Genomic DNA, 10,830 nt, shown 5'->3' with positions numbered 1-10,830 from the left:
TGTACCTTTCTAGTAAAGTATTTCAGGAAGCTCCACTGAACTTTTTCCTCCTGAAATACTTTTTTCAGGGTCCCTAGGCAAAGAGAATGATCTAAGCTAATATATTTCTCTGCCACTAAGACAGGGTGTAAGACATGTTGTTCAGCCTGCAGTGCACTAAGAGTATCCTGTATCCAACTGATATAAAGCAACTCTTATTTCTCAGAGAACACAACCCCATGGCTCAATTGTGAGAGTCGAGATTAAAAGATTTACAGTACATAAAATCATTATAATACTGTCTTACCTGGAGTGTGTGTCTTCCTCCATGGCTTCAGTGATAGGATTTCTGTCTCTGGTATTAATTTCTACTGGTTGGAGCTGGGAACATTTCTTGTTGAGCCGTTTGGCAAAGACAGATCTTAGATATTTTAGAAAACAGTAAAATATGGTTGCTTCATAAGGGATATGCTGATTTATTAATCTAAGTTTTGAAGGATGTCTCTGTCTAATAGTCTCTTATTTTAACACGTGGAGCTATAAAATAATTTACTCGGGGCTCTGGAGACATTATTTTCTACCTGGGTATTCTTTGCAGTGCTCAGATCTGACCAGGTATTGTTACATGTTTATCCACCTTGTGAACTTCTCCAAAATAATCTAACCCAGCTGGTTTTGACCTTTTTTGCTTTGCAAACCTCTAAATGTTTCCTAGTAAGATTATGAACCCTCTCTGCACTCTGAATTTGAGGTAATGGGGAACAGCATTGCTTTCTTTTGTTACTTTGGAGGGATTGCCTGGAAATGGTCCCTTTGCAGTTACAGGCCAGAGGTTCAAAACTATGTGTAAATTTATGGCCAAAGTTACAACTCGAGTAACTTGGCATAATTCTGCTGATTTCAAAGGAAAAAATCTTTTGATAGCAGCAGTTAGAATAATGACTAGTTTATTGTACATTAGCTGAGGAACTTCCCTTGCCTTTAGTCCTTCTCTTAAATTTCACTGTGACTAAGATTGAGCTCCACTTCAATGTAATTGTATCTCCTTTGTATTCCTTACTCACTGCTCAGACTAGAACACACTGAAGAGCCCAAGAGGAATCTTAAAAAAATTTACATAGGAAATCTCATCAGAAAATTCCTACAATTTTTTGTTTTGCTCAGTCTCAGATGCATCCTAGATATCTAGTTTTTAAAGATGGCTCTTCATTCTGGTATTACCTTTCAACTCAGTGGCACAGTCTAACACATGCACAACTCTGACAGAAATTATACAGTTAGTAACATAAATTTTTCTTGACTTCTCTCATCAAGTAGTTCTAATGTTAAAGTCTTGAGTGAGGTATTTTTGAATAGAGTTATGCTGATTTATACCAGTTGATCATAAGCCAAATTTTTTGATTATGCTTCAGGCTCTTCAGGAGTGAATGCAAAGGAAATAATGTTCCTGTTTCTTAAGAAAAAGAAAAGCACAAATAGTTCAGTAGATATTAAGAAAAGTAATAATTAGGTCTGAAATGTTTATAACTAGATATCTTTTCTGAAGATAGTTAGAAGTATTTACATTTAAAAGACAAGAAAATCTCTGAAAAAATTAGATAAAAATGGAAAATTGTCTTTTATGCTGTTGCTGTGTAGCTCACTTTGCAGCTCCATCACGTGACAACGAATAAGTAAAGAAAACTATTATTATGCAAACTGCTCCAGGACAAAAGGGTATTACATATCTCATACAAAAGGGGGTTTCTTTAAAAAGCACAGCACATTCAGTGTTTAGGGTTTGCAGTTGAAATTCATGGCCTTGCTTGCCAATATTATCATGCAGCTGGGTATTATGCTATTGCTTTACTCTGAGGGGAGAAAAAAAATCACAATAAACATTTTCAAATGGGCTCCTGTTAAACATTTGTATTCTCTTATGTGACAATATCAGTTTTAATGATTTTTAGCATTTTTTTTCCTAGTGAAAAGGTCACCATAAACACTACCACAGAGAATCTGACTGCAAACAGAAAATGCCAAAAAGGTGCTTCTTTTGACTTAAAAAAATTGTCACTGGAAAAGAGTATTAGGCATTATTTTAGTGTTGCAAACTGAAGGGATTAATAATAACTTTTCTCTTATTTAACAGCTATGAGATAGAAGTCCATCTTTATGTAGAGAAGGCTGCTGACCAGTCTCTTGTATTTGTTCTGCAAAACCAGATTTTACAACAAAAATTTATTTTAAAAATTTTAGTTCATATTCATTTATTGTCTTTCCAGAAAGTCTCTCCTGTTTAAGTAAAAACAAATCAGCTGACCCAAAACATTCCTGATGAATAAAAGATTAAATGTAGTATCAGAAATCTTCATCTCTGCATGACATGACTAGTCAAGCACTAATTTAGATGAGTAAATCACATCTATCTTTACAGGGTTTTTCCTGCACCTTCTATATGCAACTTTAGTCATATGATTATTGTGAAGTAGCTTATTAAGCATCAAAATTTTTTCCTAAAACTCTTTTAAAGGAAAATAATAGCAAGTCAACAAGTCAAACAGTTGCAGAAGAACAGCTTAAACTGTTTTTCATTTGCATAAGTCACATTTCTTCTCTGGCTCTTAGATACATCCATCTCTGGCTATCTCCAGCTGTGTTTTCAAGTCCTTATGTCTAATTTTGTTTTCTGTGTTTCCCTGAGTTGCCTGAGCATTGTCATCATAGACTGCTGACAGATATGTATTCTCAGTGATGTTATGTACTAAGATACAAAGGGATGGCACAAAATGAACAGTTTTGTGGCATAGAAAAAAGAAAAGGTATGAAATTGTTGCTTGGCAGGAATTGGTACAGAAGCCAGTCTGAGACACTGAGCACACTACGGCATCCAAACACTAAATTCATACTAGCGCCGGGTGTGCAACAGAGTTAGCAAAACGGAAGAGGTCTTCGAAAAGCTCTATAGCAGTCAAGCTACAATTTGAACATACCTCCATTTCCCTTTCATTAATCAAAAGTACAACAGATGCCACAAAATACTGCCCCGATCTCACTTGCTTACAAATAACCGTTCTTTGGGGTGCTTATAGTCTTATTCCAAATAAGTTTTTTTTTTTTATTCCAAATATTGTTTTTTTAGGTATCAGGTATGTTAGGAAAAATAGTGGTGACAGAAATCTAATCCCAAAGGAATACCAAATGGTGTACTGAGATGTGTGCCAGGATCAGCATTGAGATAGATGTTATTTGCACACCATTTTAGTCCTAATCTGTGTATAAAGAACCAGTTATTGAAATTTACTACACACGATTAAACATTTTGATATTCTCTCTTCTATTTTCTCTACTACTGGTTACTAAAAATACAGTTCCAAACTTATGTGTCAAACAGACATCAGGAATAGATACGTGCATTTTGCAGTCATCAATGTGCATGGTACTTACGCTCTCCTACATCACTGCTCATTAACTGAGCTTCCAGCTTTCAGAAACTAAAAGGGCATCAGCAATACAGACCTGTACTTCTCAGAATACTCTGTTCAGCACCAGGGCAAAATGCCATAGGCCTTTTAAAAGAGTCAGACAGATTATCCCTGTTTTATCAAGGGGAAGATTTGGTCACAGATGCTTGAAGAAGTTCAAGGTGCGAGGCAGATCTTTGCAGTGCCATAGCTGCTGTACCACCATGTGGAAAGTCTGCACTGCTCCAATGATTTTGATGACTGAAAATTTTTCTTTGCTTGTAAGACTGCTAGAAGATGAGCCATCCTGACAGTTTTGTTTATTGGCTTTAGTGGAATGTAAAAACTATATATCTGTCCATAATGGCTGAGACTCCTCCAGGGAAATACTGGTTTGCCAAGATTTGTGTTACTCTACTTTCACTGTGCCATTCATAGGATTAGGAGAAGAGGAATTTTGTCCAAGAGGGGAACTGGTTTGGAAACTATATTTTCATTCAGAGGGGAGTTCTGCTGACACACTGAAATCTCTTTTCTTTCATTGAAGAAAAAGTCTGAAACTTCAAAATTTAAAATAATAAAAGTATCCTAAACATTTGAGTAAGAGTAACTAAAATGAGTAATTTGATTGTTCAAATGATAAAATACTTTTGTAAACAGTGAAGCTGCATAATTTGTGGTGCCCTGATACAATTTGCAGCTGTAACAGTCTCACAAATTAACTGAAAGCACTAACATGGGAAAGTCAGGCTTGACTTTTTACTAGTGGCACTCGGACAAGTGGTACCATTGACCACTTTAAACAAGTGGCACTTTTAGCAGATCAAAGAAAATGTCTACAGGAGCAGAATCCCCTATCTTCACTTCATGAGTTACTGAGACATCTCCAAAATATTTACCAATCACTTGCAGGATTAATATCTTGGAGGTGATACGACGTCTTCGTCCTCATGTTCAATAGTCACTTTACTCTATTGTCCCATGCACATTTCATGAAGGAGAGGAGGAACAGATCCACTGTGCTTCCTCTGCCCTGTGCACAGCTTTGTGTGGGACAAGCTTTGGAACATGTGACATTGGGAATGCTGTGTAGAACATCCCATGAGACTGGCTGGATAGTGCCCCTATGCAACCTTGCATAAATACGAGTTTGTTCATGCTTGCATTTAAGTAGGATTTGGTTTTTTTTCCACATGGAAACATTTTGGTTTTTTTTTTAATTCCTGTTTTTTCTGGAATAATCAGAACTACAATACAAGATTAAGAAAATGCTTTAAATGAGACATACAAATTGCTAGCTGTTATTAATTAGTGGTTGTAAGCCCACCCACATACATAGCTTCAATTGCTAGTAATTTACTTGCATGAATTCAATAGAAGCAGAAAAATTTCAAAATACCTCAATCACTATTATTTTAATTGACAATTTGTCTGTTGTAACTGCTCCAAAAAACTGAACATTTCTTAAATTAATAAGAGACAAAGTAGGATCCTGTTGCCTAGATAGATAAGGAGCCTGAAGCCTACCCAAAGACCTTTAGTCAACACTCAAAATAGCTTTCCTTGGTACGTTTTGCTTTCAGCCTCCCAAAAGAGTTTCTCATTTACTTGTCTGTAGCAAAGGAGAGGATTTATTGCTTTGTTTTCAAGCATTCTTCAGTTCCAATGACAGGAAGCCATTCAAGGCCTATGTCAGAGTCTTGACCACTTGGGGAACTCTAATGTGATGACTTCCTAGGGAATTAAGTCACATGAGCTTAATGGCATTTGGGGTTGTGGCTATCCCTGGTAGTAACTCAGGACTGAGCTTCTCACGCTACACTGGGAGACTTCTGCCTAATGCAGCCTCATGCTCCCCTCAAAACAGATCTTTCAGACATATTTTTGCTTCAAAATACAATTAAAAAAAAATTCTTCAAATCTTCTAGGCCATGTTATTAAAAGTTCTTGTGTATTGTCTGTTAATTGTCCTAATTCTGCTGAAAGGTGAAGGTCAATTCTTACAAAACAGTATTTGCAATTACAGTATCACAACTTAACATTGACCACAAGTATTAAACAAGGGCACACAAGTAACATAGTTTGTCCTTTGCTTAAACCATCAGTGTAGCTTTGGAACATGGTTTTAAAATAGCATTATCTAAAAAAACCCAATGTTATTAATCACTTCTTACAAGAGCCTTTAGAGTTTCTCCCTTTTCCTGTTCATAAATCCTTAATCTTTGCATTAAATTTTCTCTCAGACAGGAAACAGTAACAATTGATTTACATGGACGAAATCAGCTTTTCTCTGTTTTCAGTCTAGCTTCCTCTGAGATCTCATTGACCTCTAAAGTTCAACTTCTTCCAAGAAAGTTTTCTTTGGGATTAATAGCCTTCAGCATCAAATCATTGAGTGCCATAGACACAGCAGTGCTGTAAGTAAAGCTTCAGCCTTTCCACATAAACTCTTTTGGAGGTTTATAGTTTGGCTACAAAAATACAGTTTTATGCTGAAACTTAGTTTTAAAAGTTCAGTCTGGAAATGATTTCAGTTTCTGAGAAATCTGCACAACTCCATGGTTGTTTTCAGACTGAAATTCTGACCAAGACTATGATTTGCTATCTACATCCCACTGGTGCCTGACTTTCTAAAAGTGCAGATCCACTCCTGAAAAATTATGGAAAGGCAAGCTAAAAGGGTGTTTTAAAAATGGTTATCCCATATGTTAAGGATTTTCAAATTGGATCTAGTCCCTGCTTCTCTGGAAGACAGTCTAATCACTTGAACACCACAGCATTTTTCAGAGGATTTCAGCCAGGCTGAGATGTGAGCCCAACTGCTCTGCAGTGATGGAGGGCTCTCAAGGTTTCTCTGAGTGCCTGCATGCAGAGTAATGGAGAAGCCTGCTGGTCCTGCAGCAGTTGGAAATGCTGATGAATTGGGGGATGAAAACCTTGTAGAAAGGAGGCTCAAGAAAATCTAAATTGGCAAGTTTGGGAAACTGGAGCCTCCTGCTTTTTCAGGAGCCATGGGAGTGCTCTAGTGGCTGAGGCTGAGTGCCAGGAGAGACAGGTGAGGGAGAGAAGGAGGCAGGCACCTTTCCAGCATCCTGAAACAAAATCTTCACCATAATCAGAGATGAAACCAACAGAACTTACATGCTGCTTTGCACAATCGCCTTCAGAGGGGATTTGGAGGCACCATCTGGAGGGGAGGATGACAGAGAGATGCTGTGGAGTTTCCAGTTTCCTTTGTAGGTAATTCCTGTAAAGGGATGACTTGGTCCTGAGTCAGTGCTGCTGGAGATGGGAATACAAACACAACACACCTTGCCAATGTGGTCAAGGCCACAGGCTGCAAATGTAATTGCTTCAAAGCAAAATCTTCTCATCTGAGATGGTGACCCAGTGAAATACTGCTTCTTGTGACCATTCATTCTTTCCACAACAGAAATTTGAACAAGGCAGAGGCAATATTCTGCCCCCAACTTCCCCCAAACTTGTCACCAAAACTAAAAATATCCCATCAATCTTTCCACATAAGTACAGCACAATTTCCTATGCCTGTGTCCAGCAGCAGGAAGACTATTTCATTTAATCAATATAAATAGTATCTTAAACACTTCCCATGTGAAGGAAAAGGCCAAGGCACCCTCTAGATTATCCCCTTGTTTCAGACATGTTGCTCCTAAAATTCAGACAGATCACCCTTGTATTCATCCTGTGTTTTCAAATGGAAATATATGTCTGCCCAACAACAGCAAGGCAACATCCTCTGAAAAATGAGGCACCAGTAACCATGCAGAATTTACAGTGTAGCATCTGAGTAGGAAATACCAACCTTCAGATCTTTGGGAGTGTTCCATTTGAAGCTGATCCAGAAATCTTTTTTTTGGCAACAGCTCATTATAACTAGGCAAATTCAGTCCAAACTCTGAAACTTCTTTTGAAGGCATAATGGCAGGGGAACCTCACAGACAGGATTAGAAGGAAGATAAGGAGGTAGCTTTACAGATGTCTGAAGGAGCACTTTCCAAATGTAAGGAATAGCATGGGATAAAGCTTCAGACTGAGCGGCTGAAAATCTAAGAACTCAATGAAGGAGGCTGGTATCATGAGCTAATCAGTGAAAGAAGTGATTTCTTGATCCTGCATGAGAGATGATAGGTAGGATGAGGTGCAGGCTTTGAAGGTGAAGACAAGCTGCTTATATCTGATAGAAAAAAGGTGTTACATTTGACAGCCAAAGTGATGGGCTAGGCAAATGATCTCTGCAGTACTATGATGTATAGAAGCATGCTGAAAAATTGTATTTTTCAAAAGCAGAGGAATGGCTGTTGAAATCATCAAGAGAACTTGGTAATTACATAGATATAATTTTAATACTTGCATAGTAATAATCTCTATGTTCTATACCTCACTTCCATAAAACTATTATTTTTAATGATTTTTTAAAACAAACTAAGCATGTTGCATGGAAAGGTGGGAATTTTATTGGATATTTCTAATAACATTGTTTTGTGTCAGAATTTCATTGTAGCATTCCTTTAAAATTTCTATTTTATAAGAGAAAAAACTACTTACTAACAAGTCCTTTTTCCATGCATCTCTTTTTGGTTTTGACTAAATCTTTTCATTTAAATACAGCACCTGAGGTCATTCAGTGCTCATATCCATGGCAATTACATAATGTCTTAGCTGGTGGTCTTGCTTTATTCCTCTCTGGGCTTTGATAGCAGAGGAGAGGTTGTCCATTACAACTTGGAGACTGTGGAGCTCAGGACTCTGGAAACTCAGTATGCTGGATAACACAGACATCAAGTTGCTAAATGCACCACACCTCTGAGACATAAAGATTTAACAGCACTTCTCCACTTTGTTTGGCAGTATTACATTAGAGTGGTTCTTTCCATAATACATATTAAATGAATTTTATTCCCTGTTGTAGCATATCCTTCATTTCCCCGATGCAGACTGGTGCATACACATTTTTCCAGGGCAAGGCTTTTCCTATTAATAGACAACTTGGCTCCACACACTGAGATGAACGAACAAGGTTTGAAGTGCCTAATTTAAGGGACCATATGTCATAAGCTATAGCATCCTGTTAGATTGGAATGAAATAAAGGAAGAGTGAGAGGAAAAATAGCTTCCTACCATTAGCTGACCTCAGACTGAAATTTTTGAAGATGTTTATTTAAGTGGGCTTAGAACTATTTACTTATTCTGTGCATCATATGAAGTTTTGCATATTTGTAATGTATTCTTGATAGGGGTCCTGCCTCAGAAAAAGAACTTCTGACCACTACTACAAGACAAAAATAACACAGTGATCCTGATTTTTTTTTCCTGGAACTGCCTTCAAAGTGTGGCTAGCTTCATATTTTTCTGCTTTGACTTTCCAGCTTGTAAAAGCTGGAATACAGTTGTTTACTGTTTATTTACTGTCCTGTGATTGTAAGATATTGCAATTTTTCCTTTGCTAATGTAAAATACACTGGTGGATGAATGTCCTTTTTTTTAGCAAATTATATTAATTACTATTATTGTTTAATCAGCCCATCTCAGCTGCACAGTTCAAAAAAATGTACTCTTCCAGACTCTTAGATTTGTTATATAATCAGCATTCTTCACAAATATTTGAATGACTAGAGCTAGCAATCATATTTTTCTGGCAAGTTGTCCACTTTTGGGTGCAAACAGAGTCAGAACTAGAAAATGTAAAAATCGTCATTTTCATTTACTTGCTCCTGCTGATCCCATACCTTTCTACTGGGTTTTTTCCTTCTCTGCTAAGTCTTTCTCTAAATATCTCTTGAAAAGTAACATTTCCAGATAATTTCATTCAGGTAAGGGAAGGGTAAGACTGTGACCAACCAGCTGACGGGCATACCTGTTGCACTTCTATTTTTAGGATGTGCCATTCCATACTTCCAGCAGAGTTCCAAATTCCATTCCCCTTATGATCCAAATTGGCACTCACAGGTTTGTGTTGGCATGCAAAACAGAAAAGGAAGACATTTCTTAGCTAACATAACTCACAATTTTATTGTTTTCTTCTTACACTCCTTGTGACCAAAAGCAGCAGGATAAAATTACTCTATTTACTGTATTTATGAAAGGGAAAAATATTTGGAGAGGAAAAATTGGACTGAGGAGGAATTTTGTGCACATATTTTAACCAGTGATTATTTAGCTGCCTTATGAATCTGTAATGCTGAATATTGCCTGCATTCAGACACTCAAAAAGCAGAAATATTTAATAACACCTATCAAATAAAAGCCTGCAGGGAGAAAAATATCATTACAATAACTTATTCACATTTGCAAACAATACAGGCACTCCTCACCTTTCTTTTTGTCTTAATTTAGTTGGCAACACAGAGTCAAAGGTGATGTCTGGAGTTAAGAGCCCAACAGCTCTGGGAACAGGGAATAAAGCTGATTTTAATCAACAGCAAAACTTATGCAATACAAAGGGCTGCGATGTAGCACACTGCCCTAGAGAAAACATTCCACTGCTCCAATTCCAAAAACCCCTTGGTGCTTTGTGCTTGTGGGAGGTGTCCATGAGGACCAAACCCATGTCTGTGGGTACCCATCTCTAACGGGAAGAAGAAAATTCGAAATGCGACCTTTGATTGCAATGTAAACATCTCAGTCCTGCTGTATTTCCGTGGAATACATCACCCTATGGGCTGGGAATTTCTGGTCATTTGGCTGTTTGGCAGCTCACCCAAAGGTAGATCCACTCTGTGTTCCAAAGCAGAGCTCAGGGCCAGAAGTCTGACACTCCCCAGGTATATATGAGTAGGTTCACCTGCATCTGTGCCATGGTTCCTGTACATTTGGGCCACGCTGCCCTTGGGCGTTGCAAAAGGGAAGGTAAATATTTTGGTATTTGTGTTTTAAAATGTCAGGAAAAAGACTTTTTTGTTTAATATTTTCTCTTTTACTTGGACTAGTGGAGATGTAATTCAAGGAACCATATTGGCACGTGTCATTGCAGTCTAGCAAACAAGGCTCTGGAGTTGCACTGCTGAATATGCTCAATGCAAAAGTAAAACTGAAAAGTCAGGCTTTGGCTAACTGCGTGCTCCCTTTGAAGAAAGAATTGTGATTATTGGCAGAGGAAGTAAGGAACTAGGACAAAACAAGGAAGGGAAGAAGTTGGTTTTTTCTATCCATCAGTCAGTCCCTTAATTTTCACTGCCAATATTATAAGTCTAATTTACAAGTTAAACATAAATCTATTTATATATAATTTCAAATTAAATTACAGAAAATTACATTGCTTGTGTGTTGAAATCTTTGAGTATTGAGAGAAGGGAAATGAAGCAAATAAACATATGAAGCAAAGGTCATTTTGCTGTCAACAGAAAATAGCCCCAGTCAGAAAGAAAGAAATTTCCACTTACATTTAATA

The 10,830-nt window shown here is 37.4% G+C and overlaps 1 long non-coding RNA gene across 4 annotated transcripts; it reads right to left on the bottom strand.

Annotated features, from left to right (window-relative positions):
- Positions 1–304: 304 nt before the first annotated feature.
- On the bottom strand, positions 305–10,268 carry LOC137479264 (uncharacterized). 4 transcript variants are annotated; one of them, XR_011002111.1, is made up of 5 exons: positions 10,141–10,268; positions 9,755–9,826; positions 9,298–9,363; positions 6,555–7,553; positions 305–372 (listed from the first exon to the last, which is right to left on the bottom strand). It is a non-coding gene; the product is annotated as an uncharacterized lncRNA (long non-coding RNA). The 4 variants fall into 4 exon arrangements; XR_011002114.1 differs by having other exon boundaries at positions 6,555–6,704; XR_011002113.1 differs by having other exon boundaries at positions 6,555–6,669.
- Positions 10,269–10,830: the final 562 nt, after the last annotated feature.

The sequence above is a fragment of the Anomalospiza imberbis genome, chromosome 9, assembly GCF_031753505.1.
Source record: "Anomalospiza imberbis isolate Cuckoo-Finch-1a 21T00152 chromosome 9, ASM3175350v1, whole genome shotgun sequence".
NCBI classification, from domain to species: Eukaryota; Metazoa; Chordata; class Aves; order Passeriformes; family Viduidae; genus Anomalospiza; species Anomalospiza imberbis.
This window is presented reverse-complemented; position numbering and strand designations above follow the sequence as displayed.